Raw genomic sequence first — 13332 nt, 5'->3', positions numbered from 1 at the left:
AAAAATGTTCACAAGCGTTGTATGATTCTCCAACAACCTTTTGAAGTAGACAGGGTAAGCATTATTATCCTCTCTTTATAGATAAGGAATTTGAGACGAAGAGAGGCTAAATAAATTATGATGTGTCACCTACTCTGGGCTCAGCGTTCCAACTTATACTCACACTGACAAGCTGACTGCCTAGAAATGCAATGGCTACCTTGGGTTCTAGAGGTAATCCTGTGGTTGACTATACTATAGCTCTGTAGCTCATGAGCCCACCAGTGTGCTTCTGATTCACAGTCAGCTAATGCACTCAATTAACTCTTAGAAAGATCATTTACTGAAATGAAATATCAAGAACAGAAGTTACCAATCATTCTCCTGAAAACCCTTGGGACCACTTTCCCTCAAATATACTCAGAGTCTGTGGGAGGTGGGAAAGTGGGCACAATTTAAAGTATCATGGTAGTGAGGCATACATGTAGGGAGCATATGTGTCCAAGGCAATTCACAACTTTAGAGCTACAGGCTCGCAATGTCCTTTCTCTCTGGATAGTCCTTCCTGTGTTAGCTATAGGGTGAGATGTCAGTACTGGAAAGGTTGCTCTGCTGTTGGGCATGGCTGGCTCTTTGCAAGGCATAACATCTCTACTGGATAGTAGAGGGCTCTTGACCTCTGGACTGGGTCGATGAGATAGAACATCTATGGAAGATAGAGTGATCTGCTGGATTTGGACTCATTTTCTGATGGACATGTCTCTAATACCTCCATCCTCCATCTGCATGCTACCGTGTTCTTTTGGCTTGAATGTTATTACACTCTTTCAGAAAGGGCAGAGACCCTTGTCAACATCATCACCTTGGCCCTGAGGTTTGTCACCTCCCACGCCAGCAGTAGGAAAGATATAGCCTTCCTTCTATAATGACTTTTCTTGTTTTGAGTATTTTGGGGGGAGAAGGGGTCCCCAAGGTTTTTAGGGGAATGTTTTGTAACTTCTGTCATTGCTATTCCATTTCAGTAGATGAGCTTTCCAAGAGTTAGAGAGCTTAGGGGGTTCTAGGCCTAAAACCAAGGCATTCTTGTAAGAAGTATCCCATGGGCATTGAAAATATTTCATTGGTATAAATCAGTGGTTTTAAACTCAAATAGAAATGGATTGCATTTTTACTTGTCTTGTTAAACATTTACCAGTCTAGTTTAGTCTGGTTCCAGCTGTAGCCCTGGGAAGTTTGACACCTGTAAATGAAGAGGGCCACAATGAAAAAAAAGACAAGTGGACCAATTTTTGAGTTCTCCACTCAAAAGTCTTGCTGTTACTTCTTTAACTTCGTAATCATCAGAAAAGGTTGTCTAATCAGCAACCTCAAGAAGCCAGATACTGTTAAAAAATAAGAAACCTTCAAACCTCTCAGTGGCTTTATTTATAGACCAGATGACACTTCCTGTCCACTTGAGCTTTCACCTAATCTCTTCCAGAAGCAGGCCTCCATACTCCCTCGCAGGCATCTCCACATCTTGATGCCTACACAACAGCCATCATGCTCATCTCTCCCTAGCCACAACCCTCCCCAAATCTTTGACTTATCCTTTGAGATATTTGACTTTGAATAGTGAGCTTTTAGCTTGTATAGAACCAGGGGTCCACATTACTACTTCCTGACCATTTCCACGCTGTGACACAAGAACCCTTTCCCTCCCCCTGCTAGCTCCCCTATATGTGCCATTCTCCTCCATTTGAATTCAAGGTTCTTGAAGGTCGTGACTATCATGCTTGCTTATGTTTTTATCCATATCACAGTGCTATACACATAGTAAGCACTTTATATTTCTATAGAAATAATTGGCCATATTTCCAAAAGAAGTACATGCTTCTGAATGCTATTTTGAATTTTCATTAAAAATGTAGCCAGGTAGGAAGTTTGAAAATAAATAACAGGGACTGTTTCACTTTTGTCTTTATATTCTCCTGGCACCAAATGTAACAGCTGGCACTTAATAAATGTTTATTGAATTCAGTTGAAAGGAAATAAAAATGAAAAAAGATTGGTGGCACACTAGATAGAGCAATGGATCTGGAATCAGGATGGCCTGAGCTCAAATTCTGTCTCAGACTTACTTGCTCTGTTACCCGAGTAAGTCACTTAACCTCTGTTTGCCTCAGTTTCCTCAATTGTAAAATGGAGATAATAGCAAACAGCTTTCAGGGTGGGAGGGTCAAATGAGATAATATTTGTTAAAACACTCAGCACAGGTACATAATACATACCACACACTATATAAGTGTTTATCTTCTTCCCTTTTCTCCATCTTACTCATTGTCCAATAGATAATCAAGTCTCTGAGACTCAAACTGACTGGGAATGTCTTGCAGGTAAGGAGGAATCAGTGTAGTATAGTGTCTAACTGCTTATGAAAGGATAGACACATGTACAAGGCAAAGAAACCATGCCCCCTGTAATAGTACCTGGACTAGTTGTTTTTTAATGAAGCATTGTAACAGGTGAAAGCTGTCACACAGCAGAGTATACAGCAATCATTCTAAAATACATGAAGTCTTATAGAAGAAAGCATGCAGTATTTATTTTCTTGATACAGCAAAAACATGATGAACCTGAAAACAGAGCAAGAGATATTAATGGAGAGATTCCCACATGTTACTCCAATGGGATCCACAGATATCACGGTCTAAAATTGCTTTCTAATAACATCATGAAGTTTGACCATTTCCCAAAGAACTATGAAGATGCAAAATACCATATAACGCATGGGCCTTTACAAAGAAATGATGCAAAAACATGAAAGATGACCTTGAAACTTTGGAGAAAAACTCAATGGACTGTAGTGTTGATATTTTTGAGGGTTTATTAGAGAACAAAGAAATTCATTCCAAGATGACGAGAGCTGAGGAAATTAAAGCACTCCAATGTGTAAGACATACTGTCACATGGTGAGGTTTTCCAGGTTCAACTGCAGAACTCTCTGAAGACCAGCAGCCTCTAGATCTGAATTAGACTTTGGCTAGATATTCTTTACCTAGAGAAAGCTTATTTTTCAAAGTCAAAATGCATGTTTACTTACAAGTACAGAATAAAGTAAATTGAAAAAAGTTAAACAAGAAATAGAAAGGATTCTGTTAACTAATTCATGAGGCTTAAAATATAGTAAATTATATGTTATTTGTCATTTCATAGATGTAGGGAATTACAGATAAAGAAACTCCCTCTATAAATGTAGTTCTCTCTCTCTCTCTCTCTCTCTCTCTCTCTCTCTCTCTCTCTCTCTCTTTCTCTCCCTGTCTCTCTCTCCCTCTGTCTATCTCTTTCTCTGTCTCTCTCTCTCTCCTCTCTCTCTCTGTCTCTCTCTCTCAGTCTCTCTGCCTCTCTCTCTCTCTCTCTCTCTCTCTCTTTTTCTCTCCCTGTCTCTCTCTCCCTCTGTCTGTCTCTTTCTCTGTCTCTCTCTCTCTCCTCTCTCTCTCTGTCTCTCTCTCTCAGTCTCTCTGCCTCTCTCTCTCTCTCTCTCTCTCTCTCTCTCTCTCTCTCTCTCTCTGTCTCTCTCTCTCTCTGTCTCTCTCTCTCTGTTTGGCTATCTATTTCTGTCTCTCTCTCTCTCTATGTCTCTTTCTCTCTCTCCCTTCTTTCCTCCCTCTTCCCTCCCTTTTCCCTCTCTTCCTTCTCATATGAACTCTATTTGATATTTTACTGTCTTTAAAGGCAGAAATGTCAATGATGCTAGTTGCATTTGATTCAATAACACCTTAAAAATATTCTCAAATGCCTGTAACCTAGACTATAATCTTCTTAAAGATGAGGATAATTTCTTATATATATCTGCACTTTCTCCTAGTGACTTGCATGTAGTAGGAACTTAATAAGTGATTACTGAAGTTTAAAATAAGCAACACACATTAAGATCTGGTGCTGGAAAGTACAGGCCTATGTAACAGAATGCAGAACATCTTCAGGAGTCTGGGCCAGAAAGGTCACCTGGGATTTTGCCCAGTGGATCTATACTTCAGCTTCATAGGAAGGTTTTCTCATGGCACAGTCTCTGATGCTCTTTGCTTTAAGCATATATTTTTAAATACTTTCATCTTCTGCACAATGGGAAGGAGATCAGGCCATGTCTGGAAATATTCACACCAGCTCAAGAAATAAACCAATATGAAAAAGTAGAGAAATTCGTTTTAGTTTGGGCAAAACTTCAACTTCTGAAAGTCTGTGAAGATGATACAAATGAAACATCAGAAGCCAAGAGCTGGAATCTCATTACATCAAATGGGAACTGTCGACATCATTTCAGCTATTGATTTCTGTAAAGGTTGTTGGCAAATGGCCTAGGATAAGAGTCCAAGTCTCAAAAATTGCATTTGTAACTACAGATTGAGTATATGAGTTCAATACCTTGCCCTTTAAATTGGACTCACCAATTCCTTTCCAAAGATTGATTAATGGTTTGTTATGTTGACTAGAGGCATTTGCCTTCTTCATAAAGGTGACAAAGCTACATTTGGCCAGAGAACATCATCTCAGGTTAGAACTAAGTGTAGTCTAGAAGGCTTCTCTTAGAAAAAAGTTTAATAATTGCCAGTTTGAACTTCCAGAGGACACAGAAAGGACATGATATGGAAGATGGGAACGTCATTCCTTTGTTTTCTAAATTAGAATGCATATGCTCAGCTGAGGTAGCAGGGGAAGAGTTAGCATGTTGTTGTCAGAAATGGATGCCTTCTCAGTTGGAAATTTTGCATGAAACAAACTGTACTTCTCTAATGCCTTCTGGTAAGGATGAAGATCTATTCTGTCCTGATTATGCCAATAATAAGGTGGCAGATCCTTGAAGACATACCGAAAGAAAAATGGCAGTCAGCACTTGCATGGGTATTTATTACCCATATGATTTCTTACTTATATAATTATTTATTTATTTATGGGTAGATTTATTAGAGTTTATTGGGTTAATTTGGGGAGTTTAGACATTTTACTCATAAGACCAGTCCTTGACAACAGGAAAACTAAACAGTGGATTCCTGCACCATCCTTAGGCCAGATCAGATATTATATAGAAACAGAACAAAGAAGACATAGTGACTGGGATGACCCAAGGTCATGTGTAAGTTTTTTTTTCATGGGATAGTTAGACCTTCTTTTACTGTTTACATTCCTTCAAGGTAGCCTACACTAACTGTAGAGTTATAGGCCACATTCTCACACTCTAGTTTCCACTGAACACTTCCATGGTGTCATCTCATTTTGGGATGGTGTTATAATGTCATAGAATTAGAGCTAGAACTAGGCTTCTAGGTTATTAGCACATCAAATGCAAGGAGCAAAGGATTTAGACGTGGCTTAAATTCTGGCCTGCCACTTGTGAACTTCCTTAAGTCACTTACTTTCTCTTCAGTTTTTATCAGCTATAAAACTAGGGCATTGGATTAGATGACCTCTTAAGTCCTTCCCAGCTTTAAACCTAGAATCCTGCTATCTTTATCTACTTCAATAACTTAGTTTTATAGGTGAGGAAATGGAACAAGTTGACCTTCCCTTTCCTCGGGTTTGGATCACTCTGACTCTTGTCTGGTTCTGATTTTGTTTACTCAGGTGAATTTTTTGTTCTTGTTGGACCTCAGCACAAAATTCTTATTATCAAGGCTATAATGATGGTAAAGCAACCAGAGCTTTGCTCCAGGATGCCGAATTTAGAAGGCATTAACAGTGCTCTCCTAGATCATGTCTTTTCCCTGTAGCGATCACCCTCCTAAACCTTCTGCTCCATCCCCCACTGCTCCTCCTCCCCAGCAATAGCCAATCCTTCAGAAATGTGACAATTTCTTGGTATCCTGGGCTGTGGTTTCTTTCCCTATTGACCACATCCCTAGCTGAGATCCCTCAAACCTCCCACAAAAATATTCTACTAATAACTCTTCTAGTTACTGTTTTAGGTCAGGCCTTAGACCACACCCTTTTCTCCTTGGGCATGGCCTCTCTCTCTAAGCCAATTAATTTGGAATCTGTTAACTTCATTCTTCTAGTGAAGAGGAACCTGATTAACAGAAGTTTTTAGATTTTGGAGGACATTTACAATGAAAAACCAAGTCAGGTCATTTTGAGAACTAGCAAATTGTTACAGAAATTTTGTACCTTATTTTGGGATCATAGCTACTCTACTGATTGACATACAAGGGAAACACTGATAAAGTTACATGGAATCCAAACTGTCAAGAAGTTTTTGAAAATTAGATGTAGGGATGGGGGGTAGAACCAAGATGGCAGAGTAGAAGCAGCTACTCTGTTACAGCTCTCCACCCAACTCCTCAAAAAACCTGTAAAAAATGACTCTAAACAAATTCTGGAGCAGGAGAAGCCATTAAATGACAGACTGAAGCAAATTTCCAGCCTAAGACAGTCTGGAAGGTCAACAGGAAGAGTCTATCACACCAGGCTGGGAGTGGAGCACCACCCTGGTACAGACGGAGTGGGAACAGGTCTCAGAGGACTGAATTGTTGGTGGCTGCTGTGGATTTCTTACTTCTCAACCCACAAATGCTTAAGACAACTTCAAAGGTCAGTGGGAAGGGTCTCTCACTTGGCTGAGAAGGGAGCATGGGCTGACCCCAGCCCTAGTCCCAGGACAGCCAGAGCAATTGCTGAGGCAGAGGCTGCTTCTGGAGCCTTCCACTTAACAAACCTCAAAAGTCAAATAATTGGCTGGGAAAATGAGCAAATAGGGAAAAAGAAACAGACTATAGATTCTTATTTTCTCTGTGAAGAGGTATTTTCTTAATTCAGTGGTGATGAGAAAGGTCAAAATATACAGCTAGAAGAAGACAACAAAACCAAAGCTCCTGCGTCCAAAGCCTCCAAGAAAAACATGAATTGGTCTCAGGTCATGAAAGAGCTCAAAAAGAATTCTGAAAATCAAGTAAGAGAAGTAGAGGAAAAATTGGGAAGAAAAATAAGTGTGATGCAAGAAAACCATGAAAAAAAGAGTCAACAGCTTGCTAAAAGGAAACTCCAAAAAATACTGAAGAAAATAACACCTTCAAAATTAGACTCACCCAAATGGGAAAAGAGGACCAAAAAGCCAATGAGGAGAAGAATGCTTTAAAAAGTAGAATGGGTCAAAAGGAAAAAATGGTCCAAAAGCATACTGAAGAAATAATTCTTTAAAAATTGTAATGGAGCAAATGGAAGCTAATGACTTTATGAGAAATCAAGAAATAATAAAACAAAATCAAAAGAATGAAAAAATAGAAAACAGTGTGAAATATGTCACTGGAAAAACCACTGACTTGGAAAAAGGATCCAGGAGAGATAATTTAAAAATTATTGGATTATTTGAAAGCCATGATTAAAAGAAATTATCTTTCAAGATCATGTTTCAAGAAATTATCAAGGAAAACTGCCCTGATATTCTAGAACTAGAGGGTAAAATAGAAAAGGAAAGAATCCATCAAACATATCTTGAAATCCCAAAAGGAAAACTCCTAGGAATATTATAGCTAAATTCCAGAGTTCCCAGATCAAGGAGGAAATATTACAAGCAGCCAGAAAGAGACAATTCAAGTATTGTGGAAATACAATCAGGATAACACATGACTTAGCAGCTTCTACACTAAGGAATTGGAGGGCTTGGAATATGATATTCCAGAGGTCAAAAGAGATAGGATTTAAACCAAGAATCACCTACTCAGTAAAAGCAAGTATAATACTTCAGGGGAAAAGATGAAACTTCAGTGAAATAGAAGATTTCCAAGAATTCTTCTTGAAAAGAATAGAGCTGAATAGAAAATTTGACTTTCAAATACAAGAATCAAGAGAAGCATGAAAAAGTAAACAGGAAAGAGAAACCAAAAGGGACATATTAAAGTTGAACTGTTCACATTCATACATGGAAAAATGATATTTGTAATTCATAAGACCTTTCTCAGTATTAGGATAGTTAGAGGGAATATATATATGTGTGTGTGTGTGTGTATGTGTGTATGTATGTATGTACGTGTGTGTATATATATATACATATATATATGAGAGAGAGAAAGAGAGAGACAGACAGAGAGAGACAGAGAGAGAGAGAGAGAGAGAGACAGGGCACAGGGTGAGCTGAATATGAAGGGATGATATCTAAAAAGGAAAATTAAGGGTTGAGAGGAATGTCCTAAGAGAAAGAGAAAGGGAGAGGTAGAATATAGTAAATTGTCTCACATAAAAGAGGCAAGGAGAAGCTTTTATAATGGAGGGGAAGAAGGGGAAGGTGAGAGGGAATAAGTGAGCCTTCCTTTCATTGAATTTGGCTTTAAGAGGAATTAACATACACACTCAATTGGGTATGGAAGTTTATCTTACCCTACAGGAAAGCAGGGGAAAAGAGGACAGAGGAGGGGAGGTGGGAGGTATAATAGAAGGCAAGGCACATTAGGGGAATGAGTAGTATCAGAATCAAACAGTTTGATAGAGGGACAAGTCAAAGGAGATAACTGAATAAATGGAGGGCAGGACAGGAGAGAGGCAACTATAATCTTTCACAACGTTATTGTTTTGGAGGTGTTTTGCATGACCACACATGTATAATCTTTATGAATTGCTTGGCTTCTCAATGAGGGTGGGTGGGGAGGGGACACAGGAGAGAATGTGGAACTCACAGCTTTAAAAATGAATGTTAAAGATTGTTTTTGCATGCAACTGGGAAATAAGATATATAGGCAATGAGGCATAGAAATCCATCTTACCCTATAGGGAAATAGAAGGAAACAGGATGAGGTGGGGGTGATGGAAGGGAGGGCAGATTGGAGGAAAGTGTCTTGGGGTTGGAGAGTAGGGACGAGATGGGGAGAAAATCTGAAATCCAAAATTTTGTGTAAGTGAATGTTGAAAACTGAAAATAAATACACTTATATGGAAGAAAAAGAAAGAAAGTGTAATGGTGGCCCAATTTCAGGCAAGATGAGGTGAAAGGTCATCTACTACAGCCAAGGGTCTCAGAAATGGAAAACGGAGTTCCAGTGGGAAGCTGGCTGCTATCTGTGGAACTCAATAAAAGTATTCTACTAACAATAAAAAAAAAAAAAAGAAAATTAGATGTAGGAATCTTATGCCTTTATCATTTTGGAAAACCCCAGGCATTCTTTGTGATAGAAACAGTTATGACTGATAGCACCTTACAGGCTATTTTATTTTTGTATCATTACCACATAATCTTGTAATTTATCCTAGCAGAAAATATTTTCAAAAGAAAGAAATTATTTCTTCTATTAAAAAAGAATGTTTAACAGTTCTCTAAACATTATAGGAGATGGACTAGATATCCTCTTAGATTTCTTCTCACTCAAACATTCTTGGATTCTTTGAAACTCAGGCTTTACATTTTTGGACAAATGTTCAAAGGCAACTTGGTAGTTTGCTAGATAGAAGGCTGGACCTGGAGTTAGGTAGACTTGAGTTCAAAACCAGCTACAGACACATACTTCGTGACCCTAGGTAAATCACTTAACGATGGCCTGCCACAGTTTCCTTAGCAGTGAGATGGGTATAATAATAACTTTCAGGGTTATTGTGAAGATCTGATAAGATAATATCTGTAAAGTGTTTAACATGATTGGGACATAATAAATGCTTAAAAAATGGTTGTTTCTTTTCCACCTTTATAGACTAATCTTGAGAGTTTGACTTAGATCATAGGATTAGAGATTTAGATCTACAAGGGATATGAGACACCATATAGTCTAATACTCTCATTCTAGAGATAAGAGAAATGAGGCCCAGAGAGATTAAATAACTTTCTGGAAGCTACATAGTAAATGACAGAGCTGGCATATGAACCTGGGTCCTCTGAATCCAGAGTCAGCGTTCTGTACTATACCATGCTGCTTGGTTCAAGCAAGAAACTGAGGCAAACAGGGTAAAGTGACTTTCCTAGTGTCCCACACAGTTAGTAAGTATCTGAGGCAGGATTTGAACTCAGGAAGATGAGTCTTTCTGACTCCAAGGCTGATACTTTGTCCACTACACCAACTAACTGTCCTGTTCTTATCCTATGGCCATTTATTTGAGTTTTTAAAATATTTTGACAACTGTATTTCAATATAGCTGGTTTCCTTTATAATTCTAAAAATTTTATTTTATGCAGTTAAAAACATCCCAAGAAAGGGAGACTGTCAAATGTGTCCATGCCCTCCCTCTCCCTCAACCCCCCAGAAAATGTTTGAGAGTTCCTGAAACCATGATCTAAGTACAAGGATGGGGAACCTAGGGCCTTGAGGTTACATGTGGCCTTTTAGGTCCTTGGGTATGGTCTTTTGACTGAGTCCAAGTTTTACAGAACAAATCCTTTTATGAAGGGGATTTGTGAAGTTTGGATTCAAAGGGCAGCAACTGAGGATCTAGAGGGCTACATGTGGCTTCAAGACCTCAAGTCCCGCACACCGGCTCTAAGACAAGCATTTGATAGGTGCCTTCTTATTAAAAAGAAGAAGAGAGAGTTTGAAAGTTGCACGCCCTGGACTTTCCCTAACTAGATAACAATAGAACCTTTTTGTTAAATTTAACTGTTCTATTTTGAGGTGAGGCAAAGAAAGCATCTTAATGATTGTTCCTAATGTACTACAGTCTTCTATCTGGTTCATTTAGAAGAAATCTTAACCACGGTGTTTTTAACCATAGTATTTAGCTTTTATATTCTATTTTGTATTGTTCGCCATTTCCTGGGTGTTAATCTATATTAGATGTGCATTTGCAAGGGAAATAGAAGCAGGATGGTGCAAAGGCAAAAAGGCTGGGTTTGGATCAAAGGACCTGGATTTGAATTCTGACTCTGCAATTGATCACCCTTGTGACTTAGGGCAAGTCACTTAACTTCCCTGGGCCTCAGTTTCCTTAACTGCAAAATGAGGAGTGGATGAGGTAACCTCAAACAAAACCCTTCCAGTTCTAAAATTTGTGGTTGCCCAAATTCTAAAGTTTTGACACCATTATTATCCTAAATACAACATTTTATTCAGTCATTCCTTAATTGATAGATCCATACTTTGATTCCAGTATTTCTACATGGCAATTCTTTCAAAAAGTATAGTGTCTGGTATTATTTAAACAATTGTTGCGGATCACTGTTACTTCCAAATCACTCTTTTCTTGAGTACTGTATCACTGTGTAAAGCAAACGAGTACAAAATCTCCTAACAAGAACTGACCTTCCATATATAGATAACCTCAGTATTATGACTGTTCCCAGTTAAATCAGTGGCTTCTCACTAAATAAACACTGCCATTCTGGGACAGCTAGGTGGCACAGTAGATAAAGCATTGGGATTGGAGTTAGGAAAACTCCTCTTCCTGAGTTCAAATCTGACCTCAGACACTTAGTAGTTGTGTGACCCCGGAAAAGTCACTTAGCCATGTTTACCTCAGTTTCCATATCTGTCAAATGAGCTGAAGAAGAAAATGGCAAAAGACTCCAGAGGGTGTCAAGGAAACCTCAAATGGGGTCACCAATAGTTGGATACAAGTGAACAATTCTGGGGTGATCTTGGGAAACAAAGACCCCTGTCCTACTACTTCAAGACTCTCAAAGCTAAAGGACATTTTGGTGTCACAGTAATTCAAATGTGGGTGATAGTCCAACCGTCCTCTTCCTCCAGAGTAAATTGAATAGCTTCTTTTCTTTCTTAGCTTTGTGGAGATTAAAATAAGACTACTTGGCAGAGGAAGCTGGCCATGGGAGTGGGAGGGTCCAACATCTGTTCTTCCAAAGAACAAATCTTCCAGGAGTCATCATAGCTCTGTCTCCCAGCATCCTTCTTTCATCTTCTGGAGGTTGTGACACTGCATGTAAATGTGCATGCACATGCATATGTATATGTATAGATGAACACAGTACATATATATATATCATATATATGCATATGAGATATGTATTACACTTATGTATTATTTGGTGTTCCAAAAATCTTAGTGCAGTTTTTCGTGTCCTGAAAATCTTAGTGTAACTTTAATCCCTTAAAGCTTAAAACTTTTAAAACTTTAAAAAATAGCTCTTAAGTTATTAAAGCTTAAAATTGTTTTGGGGGAAAACTCATATGTATGTATTGTGTACATATATGTACATATATGCATATATACTATAGACAAATATTTTACTTCTTACTTTTATACATATTTCATCTCTAGATACAGTTATCATAAGGCATATTATCATAGAACTGGACCTAAAGATCGCTCAATCTGTCTTACATAAAGAAGAAACATCTTGCTATAATGAATGAGGCTGATCCTGGACAAATTCGACTTCTCTTATGATCTGAGAACTTACATGGCTACAGGTCTGCTCAGAGTCAGGGCAGCAGAAGCAGAGACTAAACATAAATTCAAGATTCATACTTAAGGACTGAAAGAGCATGGTTGGATATAGGGCAACTGGACTGCATAATAGTGTACAGAGTACCTGCCCTGGGCACAGATCTCCAACTTAACTCCAACAATCAACTCAGATGACTGTTGACTGAATGACTAGATCCATTCATAAAATATATCTATTAGGTAAAATCACACATATAAAACGATTTTTTCCTTCAGGCTTATGTTTGCAAAATGCAGATATGTTCCTTTAGGTCAAGTCAAGTCTATATGTATTTACTAAGTGCTTGCTAGATTGGTATCAGGCACTATGCTAAGTAATGGAAATACAACATAAGCAGAAAGCCTCTGCCCTCAAGGAGTTTATATTCTAATGGAAGAAGATGATGCATAAAAGGTCACTGAAAAGAGAATGTACTTATCTAGGAATATAATGGATAAAGTCCAAAGAACCAGGAGTGAAGCCTAAAGAGGAATGGAGACATAACTGGCCTGAACACCCTTGTCAATATGTAGAGTTGAGGAGGAACCAACAAATAAGAAGGAGTCATAGGGTCAGAGTGTCCTTCCAGTATGAGAAGATCAGAGGTGAAATAAACTTCCAGCATAAGAAGACTATTGTGGCATGGTGGAGAGAGTCCAGGTGGTGGTGAAGAGGTCCAGGAAGAGAGCCTGCAAAGGAATGAAGGCACCATTAGTTCTAAAATTTGTAATCCAGCTAGCTAACTTATTAGGAAATCACAAAATTACTATACTGGCTGATCCAACAGCAAATTTTCTTGGAAGATGGTGGGTATCATGTATCACTAAAATGATCAGTTCATTTCAGATTATAGAAAGCAAACTTCTCAAGGGTAGAGACTATTCACTTTTTTTATTTGTGTCCCCAACATTTACTATGGTAACCAAACTATTATTTGTTCTCAATAAATACTTGTTGGTTGATTCATAGGTTGGAACTTCCTGGATTTGTACAGTATTGCTCTGTACGATGGTTTGCCTCAC

This window comes from Notamacropus eugenii, chromosome 5 (genome assembly GCF_028372415.1).
Source record: "Notamacropus eugenii isolate mMacEug1 chromosome 5, mMacEug1.pri_v2, whole genome shotgun sequence".
Taxonomy (NCBI): Eukaryota; Metazoa; Chordata; class Mammalia; order Diprotodontia; family Macropodidae; genus Notamacropus; species Notamacropus eugenii.
This window is presented reverse-complemented; position numbering follows the sequence as displayed.